Source organism: Aotus nancymaae, unplaced genomic scaffold, assembly GCF_030222135.1.
Source record: "Aotus nancymaae isolate 86718 unplaced genomic scaffold, 86718_ANA_hifiasm-v0.15.2.pri h1tg000099l, whole genome shotgun sequence".
Taxonomy (NCBI): Eukaryota; Metazoa; Chordata; class Mammalia; order Primates; family Aotidae; genus Aotus; species Aotus nancymaae.
In genome coordinates, this window is record NW_026988514.1 from 5,474,622 (window position 1) to 5,497,575 (window position 22,954).

At 42.2% G+C, this 22,954-nt stretch overlaps 1 pseudogene; it reads right to left on the reverse strand.

Moving 5' to 3' along the window:
• Positions 1 to 22,008: 22,008 nt before the first annotated feature.
• Positions 22,009 to 22,735, reverse strand: LOC105733248 (hsc70-interacting protein-like; annotated as a pseudogene).
• Positions 22,736 to 22,954: the final 219 nt, after the last annotated feature.

The window sequence follows — 22,954 nt, forward strand, 5'->3', positions numbered from 1 at the left end:
CAGCTCCTCCGAGGTCCAGGAGTCATCTCACTTCTTTCCCCAGGCAGGGAGGCAAGGGATGCAGTTCTCAAAGTGAGGCCTTTGGACGGGCAGCCCCAGCAGTGCCAGAGAACTTATTAGAATGCACATTCTCAGGTCCCATGCTTGAGTCAGGAGCTCCTGGAGTGGGCCCACCCACGTGCCCTTTGAGGAGCCTTTTAGGTGATGTCAGTGCACACTAACATCTGAGAACCCCTGTTTAAAAGCTCCAGGGAGGTTCAGCAGCACACACCTGTAGACACCGTGATTATTCCTTCCTCTAGGTGCCTTTTCCCAGCCTTCTCCTTAGTTTCTAACATGTCTTGGTGTTTAGGGTTTACCTAATACTGCTCAGATACATGCTTTTGATCAGGGGACCGGTACTGGTTGTGGCCGGTTAGGAACTGGGCTGCACAGTAGGAGGTGAGCCGTAGGTGAGTGAACATCACAGCCTGAGCTCTGCCTCCTGTCAGATCAGCGGCAGCATCAGCTTCTCACAGGAGAGCGAACTCTATTGCGAATCGCGCGTGTGAGAGATCTAGGTCATGTGCTCCGTATGAGAATCAAATACCTGATGATCTAAGGTAGAATGGTTTCATCCCCAGATCCCAAGCCCGGGCCCCTGCCCCATGCGCCCCCGTCCATGGAAAAACTATCTTCCACAAAACCAGTCCTGGTGCCAAAAAGTTGAGGACCACTGATCTTGGTTGTCACCACATTGTTTCCAGGAAGGAATAATTATACCCAGGTGGGGATCCTGGAGATTAAGCCGGGGCCTTCATGTTCCACATGTGTACCTCACCCTTCAGAACCCTGTGCTTCTGCACAATGAGCTGCCCAAGAGGCCACAGCTCATTGGCAAGTGCAGGGCTGTCTCCATGTCCTGACTGGCAGACCCCAAGCCTCAAGGGGACCTGGAGACAACTGGGTCCCCAGTCACAGCCTAGTTCACACAGCCTGGTCCCCCGCTGACCTTCCCTGAACAGACTAGGCTGGGTTAAGAGGATAAAGACTTAAATCTTTTTCCCCATCCTACAGTGAGATTGCAAACCTCTCCTCTGCTGTCTGGCTGACACTTGGTCAGCTCTTGGAGTTACCAGGGACAGGCAGGGCCGGGAAAGCAGTATCATTTCCAGGGGATAGGGACAAGGTGGGGACAGTTACCATCCCCATGTGTCCACCCAGCTGTGCCATCCCCGTGGGCTGCTCTGCTCCGCAGGACTGGCAGGCTGGGCTGAGGCAGGCTGAGAGGTGTCCCTTGGCTCTTTAGATTCATGGTCAGCCCCCTGCTATGGCAAGGCTGGGGAGAGGCAGTTTTACACAGACCCTTCCTTACACTCAGCGCCCCACCCCACCTGCCCATGCATTCTAGAATCAGCTCTACAGTGAGGGCTCACTGTGCTTCAACTCTGTGCGAGGAGAGGTGTCCTGGTACTGGGACCACTGTGGCCTCCCCACGCTCCCTGGGCCCACCTCAGGACAGGGTTCTGGGGTGAGAGCACAAGTGGAGAACAGCCCCCAAGACAAGCAGCTGGAGCATCAGAACCTGTCATCCGAAGAGCCATCTCACAGGGCTGCTGTCTGGTCCAGAGGGTGGACGCCGCAGAGGCGTCAGTGGGGGCTGCTCCACAGAAGCACTAGTGGCAGAGCTGCTGGGCTTCCTGAGCAGCTTCGGTCTGCTCTGTGATGTCTGCAAATCCCTGGACAGACATTTTTCTGGCGCTGCTGCTAAGGCTTGCTCAGCAGAGACAGCCCTGTCCGATAGCTGGAGATATGCAGGTAACAAATCACCTGCTGCAAGAACACTCAGAAAAATGAGGCTGAAGGAGGGGAAAGAAAGTTCATCATCTTCTTACAAAACACACTGAGGGCCATGGAAGAGGTTCAGGTTTGAATGTGGAAAATGATACCAGGAATCTGTCTAACCTGAATAAGTTTTATAACATAGGAGAAATAAGAATTCCCCTTGACCATGTCACCATCTTAGACTTCTGCCTGGAGACGGTCAACTCTTTTAATTAGCTCTATGTCTCATGTTTTATCTATAAATTAACACAGATTATAAAAGTACGTATTTTTGTGCTGGTTAAAATATAAAATATAAAAGTATATATTTTGTGCTGAATCCAGGCTGGTAAGTGTCCTGGGGTCTACACAGCATGGAGAACTTCCACAGGTGAAAGGATCCGGGTGGTGCTGGGCCGTTTCTCTGGCTCACTGACCTTGGGGGATGGAAGAGCACCTGGACCTGTCTGGAGGGAAGCCCAGGTGTGCAAAGAGACACGGGAACTGTGTTCTTCTCAAATCTCCATCCTGGTTGCTAAAATGAGACCCACTAGCTAGACTCCTCTTTTTGAAAGAAAAACAGTTTTCAAAATCTCAAATATGGAAAGGAGAGCAAAAGGCAAAACGTATTCCATAGTGAGGACAATCAATCCCAAATTTCTTACTGACTCAACTTTGAAGCCGTCCAGAATAGGCAGGTTGTAAGCATCTGTAACCAAAAGCATTAGTTGAATTTAATTTAAAAAGAAGAAAAAGGAAAAGAGTAATTTGCCCTTACGATGCCATTTAAAAATATTTATCTGGATTTTTTTGGCAATTGCTTTGGTGTGTCCCATCTATCCTGGTGTGCCCTTCTGCTAATGGAAGATGAAGACAGGCAGCCTCTTCTCAATAACTCCTGAGTGGCGTCCCGAGCTACTCAGACACTTCAAATGTGCTAATGTTTTTCTAAAGAGATAAAACTGGGTGGTCTGGAGGGGAAGCTAAGCTCTAGTTTACATAACTCTCCGGAGGGCAAATGACAGCCCTGCCACCCCTCCCTTCTCTCCCGCTCCTTGGCAATTCTGCTATCGAAGGTTTTCGTTCCCTTTCGGATTTTCTCCAGACCATGAAGTGGTTCTCCTGGTGGAATTGAGTTATTTACTTGTAGGTAAGGTTGAACTTTAAACTCAGTTACCCGTCGAATTCCAATGGTTTAATCTGGGCAACTGTTGGAGTGAAGTGGACGTGTGAAAACAGTCCTCGAGACAGCCCATTTATAACTGATCAGACAGCAAACCAGCAGATGCCAGCCAGCCAGGTGTGGTGCTGCATGCTCCATCCACCGATGCACCCCCAGCACCGCGCACTTGCCTCGGGGGCGGGCTGAGGTTGGCCTTACAGCTTAGTCATATTAGGGCTTGTCACCAGACGGACCTGGGGACCCTCGTGTTTATTTTGGTTCCTGCCTCTCAATTAAAACATAATACATTGTACCATTTTTTCAGTCACTTGTTTAATTGTGAGATTATGGGCTATCATAAAACCTTCATTGCTCTCGTATTTCTTCTTGGCAAGGTAAGGAAAAGTTAATTTGGGATTAGCTCCAGAAGCATTTTGACGGAACCTTGCCACTATTTATCACTCCAAAGGCACTGACAGCGCTAATGAACGTCTGAGTTTGTATGTCATTTTGTAAACACACAGCGCCCCCAAGGTGGTGCCAATTAAAATCCTAATGAAGGATTAAAGAGGGACCATCTGAAAGAGGCAGCAGTCCCTTCTGACGATTTCCAGGAGGCTCGGCCTGAACACAGCAGCAGTATGTGTGGCTTGCAGGAGGAATCTGCCCCTTCATGGCCCCCACTGATGTGTGCAGTGGGGTTCTGCTCCCCAAAATGGCATTGATCCCAGCTGCAGCTAAGAGTGTGGTGATGCGCGCAGGGCCCCGCACAGCCTGGAGAAGGAGGCCAGTGCTGAGGCAGTCCTGGACAGCTGGGAGCAGGGGTAGAGCTGTCTGCCAAGGGAGGTGGGAGGAAAGAGATGAGGTGAACACCAGCTAGATAGCAAGGTGAGCTCTCACCTCAGCTGAGTGGGCCCAGGCTGCAGGGAGATGCAAATGGTCTGCCTCGAACAATCAGTGAGACTGACCGGTAGGGGTTCTGTTGGCTCTAGGCAGCTGCGCAATCTGTCACTCCACTCACAGGGAGGCAGTCGGAGGAGCTCTCCATGCAGACTGTTTATTTTGAAACCTGGATTTATGCCTTGCTCTTTGTTTGTAGTTCCTCCCTGTTAAAGTAACAATCTCAGACTTTGTCTCCCTATTCAGGAACCAAAGGACAAATAGTAATGGTGTGTTGAAATGCTGTCAGGAGATTGAGAATCTAGGAGTGGGGGCACCCTGGCCCCAGAAATGGTGCAGAGGAACCAGCTCTCCATCGCACACAGGGTTAAACCCGTGTCAATACCTCTTAAAGCCATGCCCCTCAAGAGCATTTTCTCTCCAACTTTAGGACAGAAAGAAAAGTTGACTGAAAGTCAAGGTTCAGCTGAAAGGTCTGATTTTCCCACACACATTTTACACAGAGTCCCACTTGGGAGAGAAACAACCCAGCAGCATCAGACAGGTCATGACCATCGCTGCCTTCCACCTTCCCTTTCTGACTCAAGGGCACCAAGTCAGAGGCTCGGCCGCCAGCTGAAGTCGCCCAGCTACTGAAAGATGGCACTAGCTGTGGAGCCCTGCTGCCTCCAGGTCACTCTCCCCCAGATCCTGCAGGACCCCCAGCAAAGGCAGCACTCTGTCCCCCAGGAACCCCACCCTGTGCTGCACCATGCCACCAGCCAGGATCTCCTCTGCCTCCATCTAGAAAATACTGGTACTCATTTACACAAGTGAAGCAGGAATATATTTTTGTTACAAACAAATCAAATGATGTAATAGAGCAAAACGTAGACTTTTCATTTTGTCTTCTACAGTCTACCTCCTTTCTAAGTCTTTTCAAAAATGTTTAATATTTGCACATCCACAAATGAGAATGTGAAACAACTCTCCTTTCTCATGTACTAAATGTCTTGAAGGTTTTTTCCAAGTTAACACATATAGATCACTCTTTATCTTTCCAACCTGTTAGATACATTGTCACACTAGAGATGTATTTTTGTTTATCCATTCCCCCAACGATGGACATCCAGATTGCTTCCGTTATTTAAGTCAACATTTTATTGAGGTATAATTTTCATAGGGAAATATACATGAATCATAGGAGTGCAGTTCAAAGAATTTTCACAAAGAGAATACTCAAAGGCACATGAAGAAACAGATTTTACAGAACTCCAGGGGTGCCTCTCCTTCCAGTCACCCCTTGCTTCTTCTTGAGTGGCTACTGTGTTGCTTTGCCACCCCCATAGTGCCAAATTCCATGGTAAGGTTCAAGAGAAATGGTGACAGCCAGAGTCCTTGTCTTATCCCCAACCTCAGAAGCTTTTCATCGCATACCAGAAGTATGATGCATTCTCAACCAGAATAAGGAACTTCCTTTCTGTTCAAGCTTTTTTGCACACTGTTTGTCAGGACTCAGTGCTGAACTTTATTAAATATTCCTTCTGCATCTATGGCCTTGTGGATTCAGGATGGGTGGGCAGAGAACCTGTCTATGCTGGACACCACCTTGTTTGCAAACTCTGAAAGGATACTGGAAACACACTCAGCATCCCACAAATGTCTTTGTGAATAGTGAATCCTTAGTCTCTTCCTCTCCAACCACACTAGTGCAGTTCTGTAGATGGAAGTACAAACAAAATGGGTGTGGGAACCACTGCGATCTATCAATCAGAAGTCTAAGCAGAGAATGATAGTTCAGGTAAGTGATGTGATGGTTACTTTAGAAACAGTGGTCAGGGAAGATCTAAGGAAGTGAACTTGAAGCTAAGAATTGTAGAAAGAGAAGGAGCCAACTTGCAAATATCTGGCAGAATTTTCCAGAAAGAGCAGAAAATGAAAAGCCCTTGATAATGTGGGATTTGGAAGTCACAGTAAAACGTTTTCATATTGATAAGCATACAATGGAAGGAAGTATTCAGCAAGGGAGTGAGGTCATTTCTCATCTAAAAAAGTACCTTCACAGCAACATCCAGACTGATGTTTAGTCACATACTTGGGTACCACAACCTCACCAAGCTGACAAAATTAGCCTCATGTAGTGTGGGATCATATGCTAATTTTGTGCGTTACTCTACTTTAAAAATTAAAGCCCAGCTATATCATAGAATTTTCAAGTAATTATCAGATAATATTACTGGCCTGCACAGAGCAATTTAACATTATAAAAATAAACAGCCTGCACCTAGTCAGCAGTGATCCAAGTTGCTCTAGATGCCTTTGAAAGCCATAGAGAGGGCAGTGTTGCTACACACCCACCTGCTTCCCTGAGACCAGCTTCAGACCTCTGGCCAGGGGCCTGGAATGTTTAGGAAGGAGATGATCTCCTAGGGCATTATACCCAAAGACCACACTAGAATCAGGGTCTTCTTGTTGAGTGTGTGTGCAGAGGGGGCTGACCTGGGAGGGGAGGGATAAATGATGTCATATGCAGAGTTGAACAGTGCTGAGAAATGGCCCAGAGATGACACAGCTGTGCTTAAATTTCTTTGGGCTGTCCCATGCAAGAGTGATCTGCTTTGTTCTATGGGGTCCAGAAGGCAGAACGCATTACGATTATGAAGGCAGGCGGTGACTGCAGCTAACATGTATGACCCTGGGCTCGCAGCAGGGGACCGCGCCTCCCTCGCTTCCGCAGGAACATCTTGGGGGTGTGGTGCTAGGGATGAGGCCAAATAGCCCTTGAGATCCCTTCCTCATTACATGATTCTAGGACATGTTGGTGTTGGTGTGGATAAAGAACAAGGACCAGACATGTGAGACCTTTCTAAGGGAAAATGAAAGAGCTAGATCCCACAGATATTAGAGAATCAGAAGAAAAACATAGTCAATCTGGGCATGCTGAGTTCGGTAAAATGTCATCCAAGGGGTATGGGCCACTGCAATGTGGCATTGGAGGGACTCGAGGGGCAGGTTGGAAGATGGGCTTCATAGTCACTTCACAGAGGAGGCTATGTTAGAGGCTGGGTCAGCTCCTCCAGGGGCTGTTAGAGGGTGACAAGGGAAAGCAGAGAGCTATGAGGTCCCACTGTCCCTCCTAAGGGTGAGAAAGAGAGTTCCAATATTAACATCACCTCAGCTCCATCCCAGTAAAGAGAACTGCATCAGATCTTACCAGAAGACATATTAAAGGTGATGCTACCTTGGCACAGTTGAGCAGAGGGAGAAAGAGAAAGGAAAGGAGGGAATGAGAAAGGAAGAAAGGGCGGGAGGGAAAGAGACAGGAAAGGGGGTCCCTTTATCCCTCTTTTGACTTATTCATATATATATATATATATCCAAAAATACATTGAACATTTTCATAAAAATTAAAATACCTATAAAAGTAAATTCTTAGTGCTTACTGCTCACTTCTATTTTCTTCTTTTCTGACTTTCCTGGAGCTTGAACCTGCAGGCAGGACTGGCAGTGCTGGGCAGTGATCTCAACACGGCATCTCAGGCTTTGTTTGTAGGGTGGGGACAGATCCTCAGGTCCCTGGGCTGGTTGGTTGTGTGCCCTTTCTCTGGGCCCTGGGAGCTCTGAGAATAAAGGGTTACTTCTTCCCAGGACTGTTATTTATTGCATCTTTGGGGCAGGTTTGTAAATGTGTTATTTGCTTGAACATTGTTATTTGTTTTACAAAATTTCAGGCGTATCCTGTGTGTCAGCACCGTAAAACTCCAGAAACATGTTTTAAATAAACAACCCTTGGCGGGAGGGATGAAGATGGCCAAATAGAAACAGCGCTGGTCGGCAGCTCAGAGCTAGACCAACACAGAAGGCAGGTGATTTCTGCATTTCCAACTGAGGTACCCAGTTCATCTCACTGGGACTGATTAGGAGGTAGGTGCAACCTACAGACAGTGAACAGAAGCAGGGTAGGGTGTTGCTTCACCTGGAAGTGCATGGAGCTGAGGGACCTCCCTCCCCTAGCCAAGGAAAGCAGTGAGGGTCTGTGCTATTCACGCAGGGTACTATGCTTTTCCCATGGATTTTTGCAATCCTTGGGTCAGGAGATTCCCTCATGGACCTACACCACCAGGTCCCTGGTCTCAAGCATAAAACTGGGTGGCTGTTTGGGCAGGCACCAAGCTGCAGGGGTTTTTCATACTCCAGCAGCACCTGGAACTCCAGTGAGACAGGATAACCAGCCACTCCCCTGGAAAGGAAGCTGAAGCCAGGGAGCCAAGCAGTCTTTCTCAGCAGGTCCCACTCCCACAGAGCCAAGCAAGCTAAGAACCACTGGCTCAAAATTCTCACTGACAGCACAGCAGTCTGGAGTTGACCTGGGATGACTGAGCTTGCTGAGGGGAGGGGTGTCCACCAGTTACTGAGGCTTTAGTAGACAGTGTTCCCTTGACAGTGCTAAGGAGGCTGGGAGGTTTGGACTGGGCAGAATTCACCACAGCACAGCAAAGTGGCTGTGGCCAGACTGCCTCTCTAAATTCCTCCTCAGAAAGCATCTCTGCAGGAATCCAGCTCATCGGGGGCTTAAAGATCAACTCTCATCTCGCTGGGACAGAACACCTGAGGGAAGAGGCAGCATGGTCTCAGGTTCAGCGGACTTAATCTTTCCTGCCTGCTGGCTCTGGAGACTCTGGGCAATCTGGACGAGGGCGATTCCTTCAGCGCAGCATGCCAGCCCCTATAAGGGACAGTCAGATTGCTTCCTTGGGTGGGTCCCTGACCCCAGGCCTCCTGACTGGGTAAGACCTCCCAACAGGGGTCGCCAGACACCTCATACAGGAGAGTTCCAGCTGGCATCATGTCCGTGCCCTGCTGGGACAAACCTTCCAGAGGAAGGGGCAGGGACCAATCTTTGCTGTTTTGCAGCCTCCATTGGTAACACTCAGGCAAATAGGGTCTGGAGTGGACCTCCAGCAAGCTGCAGCAGAGCTGCAGAAGAGGAACCTGACTGTTAGAAGACTAAGTAACAAACAGAAAGGGTGGACTCCTCCCTAACTCATTTTATGGGACCAGCATCATCCTGATACCAAAACCTGATACCCCATCCAAAGGTCATCAGCCTCAAAGATCAAAGGTAGATAAATCCATGAAGATGAGAAAAAAACAGCACAAAAATGCTGAAAATTCCAAAAGCCAGAATGCCTCTTCTCCTTCAAATGATCACAACTCCTCTCCAGCAGGAACACAAAACTGGACAAAGAATGAGACTGAAAAACTGACAGAAGTAGACTTCAGAAGGTGGGTAATAAAAACTCCTCCGAGCTAAAGGAGCATGTTCTCACACAATACAAGGAAGCTAAGAACCTTGATAAAAGGTTACAGAAACTGCTAACTATAATAATCAGTTTAGAGAAGAACATAAATGACCTGATGGAGCTGCAAAACACAGCATGAGAACTTCCTGAAGCACACACAAGTATCAATAGACAAATCAATCAAGCAGAAGAAAGGATATCAGAGATTGAAGACCATGTTGCTGAAATAAGACATATGGACAAAATTAGAGAAAAAAGAATAAAAAAGAATGAACAAAGCCTCCAAGAAATATGGGACTATGTTAAAAGACCAAACCTACGATTGATTGGTGTACCTGAAAGTGGCAGGGAAAATGGAACCAAGTTGGAAAATACACTTCAGGATATTATCTAGGAAAACTTCCCCAACCTAGCAAGACAGGCCAACATTCAAATTCAGCAAATACAGATAACACACTAAGATACTCTACAAGAAGTTCAACCCCAAGACACATAATCATCAGATCCTCCAAGGTTGAAATGAGGGAAAAAATATTAAGGGCAGCCAGAGAGAAAGATAAGGTCACCTACAAAGGGAAGCCCATTAGACTAACAGTGGATCTCTCAGCAGAAACGCCTAAAAGCCAGAAGAGAGTGGGGACCGATACTCAGCATTCTTAAAGAAAAGAATTTTCAACACAGAATTTCATATCCAGCCAAACTAAGCTTCATAAGCAAAGGAGAAATAAAATCTTTTACAGACGAGCAAATGCTAAGGGATTCTGTTACCACCAGGCCTGCCTTATAAGAGCCCCTGAAGGAAGCACTAAATATGGAAAGACAAAACTCATATCAGCCACTGCAAAAACACATCAAAATATAAAGACCAATGACACTATCAAGAAATCACATCAACTGCTGTGCAAAATAACCAGTAGCATCATGATGACAAGATCAAATTCACACATAACAATACTAACCTTAAGTGTAAATGGGCTAAATGCCCCAATTAAAAGACACAGACAGGCAAATTGGATAGTCAAGCCTCATCAGTGTGCTGTATTCAGGAGACCCATCTCACATGCAAAAACACACATAGGCTCAAAATAAAGAGACGAAGGAATATTTACCAAGCAAATGGAAAGAAAAAACAAAGCAGGGCTTGCAATCCTACTCTTGGACAAAACAGACTTTAAACTACCAAAGATCAAAAAAAGACAACGAAGGGCATTACATAATGGTAAAGAGAATGACGCAACAAGAAGAACTAACTATCCTAAACATATGTGCACCCAATACAGGAGCACCCAGATTCATAAAACAAGTTTTTATAGACCTACAAAGAGACAGACTCCTGCACAATAATGGTGGGAGACTTTTACACCCCACCATTGATATTAGACAGATCAATGAGATAAAAAATTAATAAGGATATTCAGGATATGAATTTAGCTCTGGATCAAGTGGACCTAATAGACATCTACAGAACTCCCCACCTCAAATCAATAGAATATAGATTATTCTCAGTGCCATTCTAAAATCAGCCATATTATTGGAAGTAACACACTCCTCAGCAAATGAAAAAGAACTGAAATCAGAACAGTCTCTCCAACCACACTGCAATTAAATTAGAACTTGGGATAAAGAAACTCACTCAAAACTGCATAACTACATGGAAATTAAACAAACTGCTCCTGAATGACTCCAGGGTAAATAACAAAATTAAGGCAGAAATCAAGAAGTCCCTTGAAACCAATGAAAATGTACCAGAGACAATGTACCAGAATCTCTGGGACAAAACTAAAGCAGTGTTAAGAGGGAAATTCATAGCACTAATCAAGAATTTCTTCAAAACCAATGAGAACAAAGAGACAACATACCAGAATCTCTGGGACACAGCTAAAGCAGTGTTAAGAAGGAAATTTGTAGCACTAAATGCCCACATCAGAAAGCTGGAAAGATCTCAAATCAACACCCTAACATCACAAATAAAAGAATTACAGAAGCAAGAGCAAACAAATTCAAAAGCTAGCAGAAGACAAGAATTAACTAAGGGCAGAGCAGAACTGAAGGAGATAGAGACACAAAAAGCCCTTCAAAACATCAATGAATCCAGGAGCTGGTTTTTTTGAAGAAAAAAAAAAACAAAAAAAAAAACAACAAAATAGACCACTAACTAGACTAATAAAGATGAAAAGAAAGAATAATCAAATAGACACAATAAAAAATGATAAAGGGGATATCACCGCTGTTGCCACAGAAATACAAATTACCATCAGAGAACACTATACATACCCCTAAGCAAATAAAATAGAAAATCTAAAAGAAATGGATAAATTCCTGGACACATATACCCTCCCAAGACTAAACCAGGAAGAAGTCGAATCCCTGAATAGACCAATAGCAAGTTCTAAAACTGAGGCAGTAATTAATAGCCTACCAACCAAAAAAAAAAAAAAAAGCCCAGGACCAGACAGATTCACAGCCAAATTCTACCAGAGGTACAAAGAGGAACTGGCACCATTCCTCTGAAACTGTTACAAACAATTGAAAAAGGCGGACTTCTCCCTAACTCATTTTGTGAGACCAGCATCATCCTGATACCAAAACCTGGCAGAGAAACAACCAAAAAAGAAAACTTTAGGCCAATATCCCTGATAAACATTGATGTGAAAATCCTCAATAAAATACTGGCAAGCCAAATCCAGCAGCACATCAAAAAGTTTATCCACCGGCCGGGCGCGGTGGCTCAAGCCTGTAATCCCAGCACTTTGGGAGGCCGAGGCGGGTGGATCACGAGGTCAAGAGATCGAGACCATCCTGGTCACCATGGTGAAACCCCGTCTCTACTAATACAAAAAATTAGCTGGGCACGGTGGCGCGTGCCTGTAATCCCAGCTACTCAGGAGGCTGAGGCAGGAGAATTGCCTGAACACAGGAAGCGGAGATTGCGGTGAGCCGAGATCGCGCCATTGCGCTCCAGCCTGGGTATCAAGAGCGAAACTCCGTCTCAAAAAAAAAAAAAAAAAAAAAAAGTTTATCCACCATGATCAAGTCAGCTTCATACCTGAGATGAAAGGCTGGTTCAATATATGCAAATGAATAAAATAATCCATCATATAAAGAGAACCAGTGACAAAAACCACATGATTATCTCAATAGATGCAGAAAAGGCCTTCGGTAGAGTTCAACATCTCTTCATGTGAAAAACTCTCAATAAACTAGGTATTGATGGAACATATCTCAAAATAATAAGAGCTACGTATGACAAACCCATAGCCAATATCATACTGAATGGGCAAAAAGCTGGAAGCATTCCCTTCGAAAAGAGGCACAAGACAAGAATGCCCTCTCTCACCATTCCTATTCAACATAGTACTGGAAGTTCTGGCCAGGGCAATCAGGCAAGAGAAAGAAATAAAGGGCATTCAAATAGGCAGAGAGGAAGTCAAATTGTCTCTGTTGGTAGATGACATGATTCTATATTTTAAAAACCCCATTGTCTCAGCCCAAAATCTCCTTAAGCTGATAAGCAACTTCAGCAAAGCCCCAGGATACAAAATCAATGTGCAAAAATCACAGGCATTCCCATGTACAAGCAGAGAGCCAAATAATGAATGAACTCCTATTCACAATTACTACAAAGAGAATAAAATATCTAGGAATACAGTTTACAAGGGATGTGAAGGTCCTCTTCAAAGAGAACTACAAACCACTGTTCAAGGAAATAAGAGAGGACACAAACAAATGGAAAACATTTCATGCTCATAGGAAGAATTAATATTGTGAAAATGGCCATACTGCCCAAAGCAATTTATAGATTCAGTGCTATTACCATCAAACTACTATTGACATTCTTCACAGAATTAGAAGAAATTACTTTAAATTTCATATGGAACCAAAAATAGCCCATATAAACAAGACAATCATAAGCAAAAGAACAAAGCTGGAGGCATCACACTACTTGACTTCCAACTATACTACAAGGCTACAGTATCAAAAACAGCATGATATTTGTACCAAAACAGATATATACACCAATGGAACAGAACAGAGACCTCAGAAATAATACCACATATCTACAACAATCTGATCTTTGACAGACCTGACAAAAGCAAGCAATGGGGAAAGATTCCCTATTTAATAAATGGTGCTGAGAAAACTGCCTCTCCATAATCAGAAAACTGAAACTGGATCCCTTCCTTGCACCTTGTACAAAAATTAACTCAAGATGAATTAAAGATTTAAATGTAAAACCCAAAACCATAAAAACCCTGGAAGAAAACCTAGGCCATACCATTCAGGACACAGACATGGGCAAGGACTTCATGAATAAAACACCCAAAGCCATTGCAATAAAAGCCAAACTTGATGAATGGGATCTAATTAAACTAAAGAGTTTCTGCATGGCAAAAGAAACTAGCATCAGAGTAAACAGGTAACTTACAGAATGGGAGAAAAAATTTGCCATCTACCTATCTGACAAAGAAGGTCTAATATCCAGAATCCACAAGGAAATTGAAGAAATTTATAAGAAAAAAACAAACCCATCTAAAAGTGGGCAAAGGATATGAATAGACACTTCGCATAAGAAGACATTTATGTGACCAACAAACATATGAAAATCATCACTGATCATTAGAGAAATGCAAATCAAAACCATCTCACACCAGTCAGAATGACGATTATTAAACAGGAAAAAAAATAGATGCTGGCACAGCTGTGGAGAAATAGGAATGCTTTTAAATGTTGGTGGAAATATAAATTAGTTTAACCATTGTGGAAGACAGTATGACAATTCCTCAATGATGTAGAATCAGAAATATCATTTGACCCTGCAATCCCATTACTAGATATATACCCAAAGGAATACAAATCATTATACTACAAAAATACAGGCACACCTAGGTTTACTGCAGCACTATTTACAATAGCAATGACATGGAACCAAACCAAATGCTCATCAATGACAGACTGGATAAAGAAAATCTGGTACATATATACTATGGAATACTATGCAGCTATTCTCAGAATATAGAATGAGAACATGTGTTTTGCAGAAACATGAATGAAGCTGGAAGCCATCATCCTCAGCAAACTAACATGGGAACAGATAACTAAACACCGCATTTTCTCACTCACAAGTGGAAATTGGACAATGAGAATACATGGACACAGGCAGGGGAACAGCACACACAGGGGCCTGTCAGGAGGTGTGAGCCGAGGGGAGGGAGAGCATTGGGACAAATATCTAAGGTATGCGGGGCTTAAAACCTAGGTGATGGGTTGATAGATGCAGCAAACCACCATGGCAGATTATACCTATGTAACAAACCTGCACATTCTGCACATGTATCCCTGAACTCAGAGTAAAATTTTTAGAAAAATGCTTATGTTTGCATCCCAGGACTCTGATTCACAGAAAGATACATATTGAAGGAGCATTCATAAGCTTCTAGGATCCTTCTAATCATTTTTTAGATGTCAAAAATGAGGCCAACAGACTGGAAATGTTCACTACTACATGAATGTAGCATGGCCAGGTAACTACTCACCTCTGTGTTTTTGGCATTAGGAGTGCTGCTTATTATTCATGTAATAATCATCTATAATATTCTTTTTTTTTTTTGAAAGAAAGAAATAAAAAGAATAAAGAAGAGGAGGAAAAAGGAAGAGAAAGAGAGAGAGAGAATGGGAGTATTGCTTTCTTGCCCAGGCTAGAATGCAGTTTAGTAATGGGTATTGAAAACCTCTTTTATATCAATAATTATACTTGATGTAAACAGGAAGGAACAGCCAACCAATATTTCATTTAAACCTATGAAATGCTATGCGATTACTGAGGAGTGATTTACTTCCAATTATGTAGTCACTTATGGAATAGGTGTGAGGTGGTAATGTATGTTTTATGTATTTGAAGTGGAGAGTTCTATAAATGTTTATTAAGTTTACTTGTTCCGGGTCTGAGTTCAAGTCCTGGATGTCCTTGTTAATTTTCTGTCTCGTTGATCTATAAAATCATTAGCTCTTCTTGTTACATTGATCCTTTTGCCATTATGTAATGTCCTTCTTTGCCTTTTTTGTTCTTTGTTACTTTAAAGTCTACTTTATCAGAGGCGAGAATTGCATCTCCTGCTTTTTATTTGTTTATTTTTACTCTCTGATTGGTTGATAAATCTTCCTCCTTCTCTTTGTTTTGAGTCTTTGTGTATCGTTGCAAAAGTGAGATGGGTCTGGATGCAGCATAGCAATGGGTTTTGGCTTTTTATCCGATTAGAATATATATAACTTTAATACTAGCATTTGATGCTAGCTGGCTGTTTTGCCCATTAGTTACTGTAAATTTTTCGTTGTGTTAATGTTCTTTTCTTTTTGATATATTTTTGGAAAGGCTGATATTGGTTGTTCCTTTATATGTATAGTGCTTCTTTCAGAAGCTCTTGTAAAGCAGGCCTGGTGGTGGTGAACTCTCTAAGTACTTGTTTGTTCGCAAAGGATTTAATTTTTCCTTCGATTATAAAGCTTACTTTGGCTGGATAGGAAATTCTGGGTTGAAAGTTTTTTTCTTTACGGATGTTAAATATTGGTCCCTACTCTTTTCTGGCTTGTAGGGTTTCTGCTGAGAGATCTGCTGTAAGTCTGATAGGTTTCCCTTTATGGGTAACCTGACCTTTCTCTCTGGCTGCCCTTAGTATTTTCTCCTTCATTTCAACCCTAATAAATCTGGCGATTATGTGCCTTGGGGTTGGTCTTCTTGAAGAATATCTTTGTGGTGTTCTCTGTATTACCTGGAGTTGAATATTACCCTGCCTTGCCAGGTTGGGAAAATTTTCCTGAATGATATCCTGAAGAGTATTTTCCAACTTGGATTCATTCTCTTCATCACATTCAGGTACACCTATCAAACGTAAATTAGGTCTTTTCACATAGTCCCATATTTCCTGGAGACTTTGCTCATTCCTTTTCATCCTTTTTTCTCCAATCTTGTCTTCTCGTTTCATTTCACTGAGCTGGTTCTCGACTTCTGATGTCCTTTCTTCTACTTGATCAATTCGACTGTTTAAACTTGTGCATGCTTCGCGAAGTTCTCGTGTTGTGTTTTTCAGCTCCATCAATTCACTTATATTCCTCTCTAAATTGTCCATTCTCGTTAACATTTCGTCAAACCTTTTTTCAAGGTTCTTAGTTTCTTTGCAATGGGTTAGAACAAGTTCTTTTAATTCACAGAAGTTTCTTATCACCCACGTTTTGAAGCCTGCTTCTGTTATTGGAACACACTCGTAATCTATTAAGCCTTGTTCCGTTACTGATGAGGAATTGCAATCCCCTGTAGAGGGAGAGGCATTCTGATTTTGAGTATTCTCTGCCTTTTTACGCTGATTTCTTCCCTTCATTATATATTTATCCGTCTGTTGTCTTTGTAATTACCGACTTTCTAACTAGGTCTCTGAGCAGACATCCAACTTGTTGATTCCCAGCGCCGAAATCTGAGCAGTCCACTGCGCCGGCCAAAACCGCGGTGTTAAGATTGATGGTGCTTTTCTGCCCGGGAATATCCGGATTCTGCACCAAAAACTGGCGCGCTAAGGCACCAGCAAAACCGCCGCACCGGCCACAAGAGTCGCCCTGGTGACACGTGGGGCTTCTCTGCTGGGAATCTCCTGGTCAACAAATATTCATCTGAAAGTGTGGCGTCCTCTCGTTCTCTGCACTTTCACTGGGAGCTAGGAGCCCGAGCTGCTAGTGATCAGCCATCTTGGATCTCTCTCTCCATCTATAATATTCTTATAGTCTAGTAAGGGCCCTGATCCACAGGACTGTGAAACTTCAAAGGCAAGAGCCTAGAGCTCACGATGAGTGCCAAAGGGTGGTGCACAGCCTGGGACAGTGTGGCTTTTACTGGCTTTTACTCCATGCCAGCCTGTCCTTGCTTCTTTCTTTTACACTCAATCAAAGGTGACCTCCCACTAACAGATGTCTTTCCTGTTTGGAGTCAGGTGACACTGTGATGAGATTAGATGTGTTTTAACTGAGACTCAGAAATGCTCAAACTCTGTCCCATAGCACAGCTACACCTGTCTGGAAAATTCTAGAGGGCAACGTACAGTCAAGGATGTACCTGCAGGAAGTCAAGGATATATCTGCACCTCCTGGGCAGTACTGCCTGGACAAGGGAGGCAGAGTGTCCTCCTCCTCCATGGAGCTTAAAAACCCTGGAGAACCATGAGAAACAGAAGAAAGCCCTGAGAAAGCCACAAGAAGGCAGAGGATACCTGAGAAATTGGGTAATGACATGTGGGCTGGCAGAGAGTTATGGCACCTGCAGGGAAAGGAGGGATGAAGGGTGCTGTAGAGGGAAGGGTGGAGCAAGGGAGGTAAGGACCATACCAGGCACTGCAGACACTGCCAAAAGCCCATGGTACGTGGGGCGTGAGGCCTAAGCTGGTGCGTATCAGAGATGACACATAGATATCATGTTCTTTAAAAGGACCATGAGAAAGAGGCAAAATTCGAGAATCTCAGGAGGAAGCATTTGAGCACTAACTAAAAAGAGAGTCACCTATCTGCACAAATTTGGGTCAGAAGTTCATCTCCCAAAACTCTTTTAACATGACTTCCTTGTGAAAAGCAAAGGGGAATGTCTTGATGTGACCTCCTCCTTCCAGAGGTGGCCCTGGGAAAGCACATTTTTTAGCAGCCTCCTCTTTAACTTATCACAGTAGTGCGACATCTGTCCTTTGTGCCTTGCTTGCTAGAAGTGCTCATCTACTTAGATGGCTCTTACACACACACACACACATGCACAGACACACACACATGCACACACACACACACACCCATGCACACACACACAGCCCTCCCTAGAAAGGGAGTGGGGGAATTGGTGCCAGATGTGCACATGCACCGCAGGATGGATGTGCTGGGATACTAGCTTGTCTCCGCACACCTCATAACAAGCGGCTCTTTCCTTCAGGGCTGGCCATCTGTGACTTGGTGACAGTGGACTGGTTCTGCCTTGTCAGCCTTACCTTCATCGGACCGAGTCATACACTCAGTTACCTAGCTGGGCTTTCTCCTCTGTGCAATAAAGAGGGATGCCCTCAGACTGTATCCTAGAAGGGAGGGCTGGACATTAGAAATGTGGGCAGATGAGAAGTGACTTGGTCCTTTTATCTCAGAAATTGACAGCAAATTTGTTCGGCCTTCTCCTTCCTGTGTATTTGGATTTGGAAATTTAAAGCTCTCTTTGGGAGTCAGTGGAAGTGGAGTTGCAGAGGGGATGGAGGCAACCCCTATTAAGTAGACTAACTCCCTTTCCTTATCATTACTTTGCTATCTTTATCATTACTATATAGACAATTGTTTATTCTTATTTTGTAAGATTAATAAATGTGGTATCATTTTCCTTCCAAGAATATTTTTGTTAGAGTGAAAAATTGGCTACAACCTAAGTTTCTAATAATGGAAGATTAGAAATACATGTAAGCACTTTGGTCACATTCATGCATTTGCTTGTTTCTGTTCCTTCTTCTTAGGTGAGGTCTAACATACATTTATTTCAGTGAGCAAAGGGAAATGATCCTAAAGATACACCTCAATAAATATATATATTTGTATAAAATATAAATACATAATATATTTATATTATATTTATGTAAATAAATATATTTATATTATATTTATGTAAATAAATATATTTATATTATATTTATGTAAATAAATATATTTATTTAATAGATAAATTATATAAATATATATGACATAAAAAAGTGTATAAGTATATAAACATATTTATATATTTATAGTATATATTATATACAAATATATAGAATAAATTGTATATATTATATATATAAAACCACTTCCCAGATGAAGATGCAGAACATTTATCTTCAAACTTTTCATTGTGCATTTCCCAGTCCGTGTACTCCTTCCTTCAGAGATAACACCTATTCTGACTCCAATTACCATTGATTGGTTTTAACTGCTGTTAGCCATCATACAAATAAAATTATGGAAGATGTACATTATTGTGCCTAGTGCCATTTGCTCGGTATGGTGCCTGCGAGATTTATTCGTGTATTGCATGTAGCAGTGATATATTCTGAGTCGTTTCCAGGTTTGGTCTACTTTATGTATTTAAAGCTGCTGCAAACATTCTTATGCAAGTCCTCTGACTGATGTATGCAATAATTTTTCTTGAGCCATTTAATTTTAACCTATCTGTCTCTTATATTTAAAACATGCCTCTTTTAAAGAGCGTATACTTGCTTTTTTTTTTAATAGTCTGAAAATTTCAGCCTTTTAATTAAAGTGCTTAGATCATTTACATTTAACATCATCACTGATACGATTGGGTTCAGGCCTTTCGCTTTGGTATTTGCTTTCTAATTACTGTATCCATACTTTTTCTTTGACTCTACTTTCTAGATTTCTATTGGATGAATCAAGTTTTTTCAGGTTTTATTTCATCTTCTTTACCAGATTTTTAGTTTCATATTTGTTGCATTGTTCTTTTAGTGATTATCATGAATATTTCAATATACATCCTTGAAATATTGTAATCTACCTTAAATTGGTACTTTTATTGTGTTGAAAATAATGCACAACTTTATAACTGTTACCTGTATATATTCTCTCCACTATTTGTGCTATTGTTTCATGTATTTTACTTCACAAATGTTATGGACCCCAGAGGACACTATTATTGTCATTACTTTAGTCAGTATTCTTTTTTTCTTTTGCAAGTTTATATGGTAAGTGTTTTTAAAGGATTTAAAAAGCATGCTCCATCAGCATAATAGCTTTTTCTCATTTACGTAACAGATGCATTTCTGTCTGCTTGTGCAGGGCAAAAGGTTACAACCTGAATAAACTTATGATTTCAGAAATGTGCTATTTTAGAAATGTACTCCATAGAATTTACTTCACTGCTCCTACCACTGATTCTTCAAATAAGCAAAGTATGGAAGGTTTTACCCCTTGAAAATGTTTTTAAACACTAGCACTTTAAGTTGAAACATTGGTAGAAATGTGGCAATGTCAGGTATAATGCCAATACTTAGTTTTATTTACAATAAGAATTGAATGCACAGTAGAACATTTATCATTTCCTTTATCATTGGAGGGGAGGGAAAGAAAGCAAGCAGAGGTGGGGGTATGGTTACACTACTTAAGGAAGAGCTGAATACAAAGACAATGAGTCTTTCATAGTTTCAACAATTCCACAATGAATAACTGTGGATTATCTCATTTATAATTTACATTGGATCAAAAAAATTGGCTCCCCAATGTGTATATCAATTTAATTCAAACCTTATTATCTTCAAAATACAAAGATGATTACTACAAGATAAACTCTAACTGTAATAGGTATTTTCTAAGTAGAAGACCAAACACCAAAAGGAATCCCTCTTTCTGATGTTTTTTGATATGACAAGATTTTGCCAGAGTAGAACTTAAATAAGCATTCTTATGGTCGAGTAAGAAACCACAGTTGTTGTGGGTATTACCCTACGATTACCATATGTATTACATATTAAATTAAACTCAGCATTAAATATGCTTGTATAATTATTCTGTTAATGATGATAGCAGTGATGACGCTGGTGGAAAAAGCCTGTCTTTAGCTCAAGAAAAGTAAGGGAGAAAAACATAACAAGCAGAAAGTAGACCCAGAGTTGGGCATTTTTTGACTAGGAAAGAGAATTTTAAGCATAGAAATAAAAAAGAAAAGTACTCCCTTATTTCTCCCATGTGGAAATAATAACATACATTTATTAGACATATTAGACAAAGACAAAACTAGGTACTCTAACTCTACTGCAGCATTACAGAAAAAACCATCCCTTCACCACAGTGTAAGATTTAAGGGCAACTTTCCCAAGGATGCATGTTATATAAAACACAGCAAGATTGCTGCTGCCCTGTCAAGTACTTCCAGTCCCTACCCAGCTCCTACTAAAATACTGGTGATCCCAATTTGTTTTATTAAAATAAATCTTTGAAAAAAAAGATAAAGTATTTAAAAAGACAAGTCAAAATGCTTCAGGAACCACATATGCAACACAAACTTTATCTACAAATGAGTTATGTTTGCTTCACACTAAGAAACTTTTATTTCACTTAAATTAGAGCAAAAATCTTCTATACATAAGTATCTTCCCTGGCCAATAATTCAAAGAAAAAGAATTCCTAAATGATTAGTAAAGAAAAATATAAGAATTAACAGGCCCTTTAAATTTGTCTTAAATATTTTTAAGTTTAAAAAGTGTTAAAGTTTGTAATTCCTAGTAGGAAAACATTATCTGAATGAATACCCTAATGGCAAACCACTGTAAAATGGTTCAGCTGCATTTAGGGGAGAGGAGTAGGGATTATCTTCAAAGCACCCCAGCTCTCTTGATGAGAAGGTTCAGAGGTACACTGGTTTAAATTGAGATATCCATAAGGTAATCAAGGTTGCTTTTCGTTCAGCAAGGGCTTTATCTATCAAAAGGGCATTATGTTTGACCTCTAAATTTGGCTGACAATTTGCTGATAAGATTAATAACCTTTGAAGTTGCTCCAGTATTTTGACATATGTGCTGGGTTCTGAGTCACATCCTGGAAGGCCACCATAAGTTCTGGATCCTTCATGGCTGCAAGAACCTCCGGATCACTAAGAATTTCATTGAGTCCAGGCATTCTGGCCATTCCAGGCATGACCCCTCCCATTCCAGGCATTCTTCCAGGAAAACAAGCTGACATTTCCCCAGGAAAGCCACCTGGAAAAGAGCCATACTGAGCTCCTGACTGTCAACTGGCTTCTTCCTCTCTCTGGGCTCTCTCATGCTCTTCTGGAGGCTTCTTAACTCTTTCTATTCTTTCTTTGATCTCTCGCTATTCACGTTTTCACTCATACTTTCTCTGATGTTCTGCAATTTTCTGTGCCCTAGGTTGAACTTCTTTCAGCATTGCACTCACATCTTCATCATAGTCCAATTTACAGGCAATGGCAAGATCATGGACTGCTTCTTCCCAGTGGCCTAGGAGTCTGTGTTTTCCCTCGCCTCGTAAGGCTGAGCTGAATCAGGATTTATTTCAATGGCTCTGTCACAGTCTCGGATGGCAGCATTTGGTTTCTGTGATTTGACAAAGACACTGGCCCTCTTGGCATGCAAAATGGCCAAGCAAGGATTCAGCTTGATGGCATCTGTGAATAAGTCAATGGCTTTCTGAAATTCACCATCCTTTAGGGCTTCAATAGCAGCCACTTTCTTATCATTTACCTGATCCATCATCTCCTCTGTTATCTCTGCATTTTCATCTCCCATTTCTTGAGGGGTATCAGTGTCTGATTCAATCACACCTTCATTATCAATTTCCAGATCATTTTCTTCACTTGATGGTTTGCCTGCCTTTAGGTCTTCCTCTACCTTCTTACTATCAGGTTTTTCTTCCTTGATATTTTCTTCCAATTTAGCTTTCTGAGTAACAGGTGGTATTTTACCCCCATACTCTCCACCCGCTCCCTCAGGAAGTGCATTTCCTCAGTGTGCAGAATGCTTAGATCCTGCTTATACATCTTCACAAAGGCCTGAAGCTCATTCACTTTGCAGGGGTCCATGGTCAGGAGGCGGTGGGCGAAGCTGAGGTTCTGCAGCCCAGTTCCAGGCCCAGGCACTGGCTCAGCATGACCACACAGAAGGGCTTTAGTCAATATTCTTTTGTGTTTTTCCCCACTTTACTATTTCTGGCAATTTTTATCCTTTTTAGCACTTCCATCTGAAACCATTTTCCTCCAGGCTGAAAAATTTCCTTTAATATTTCACTTATTACAGATTTC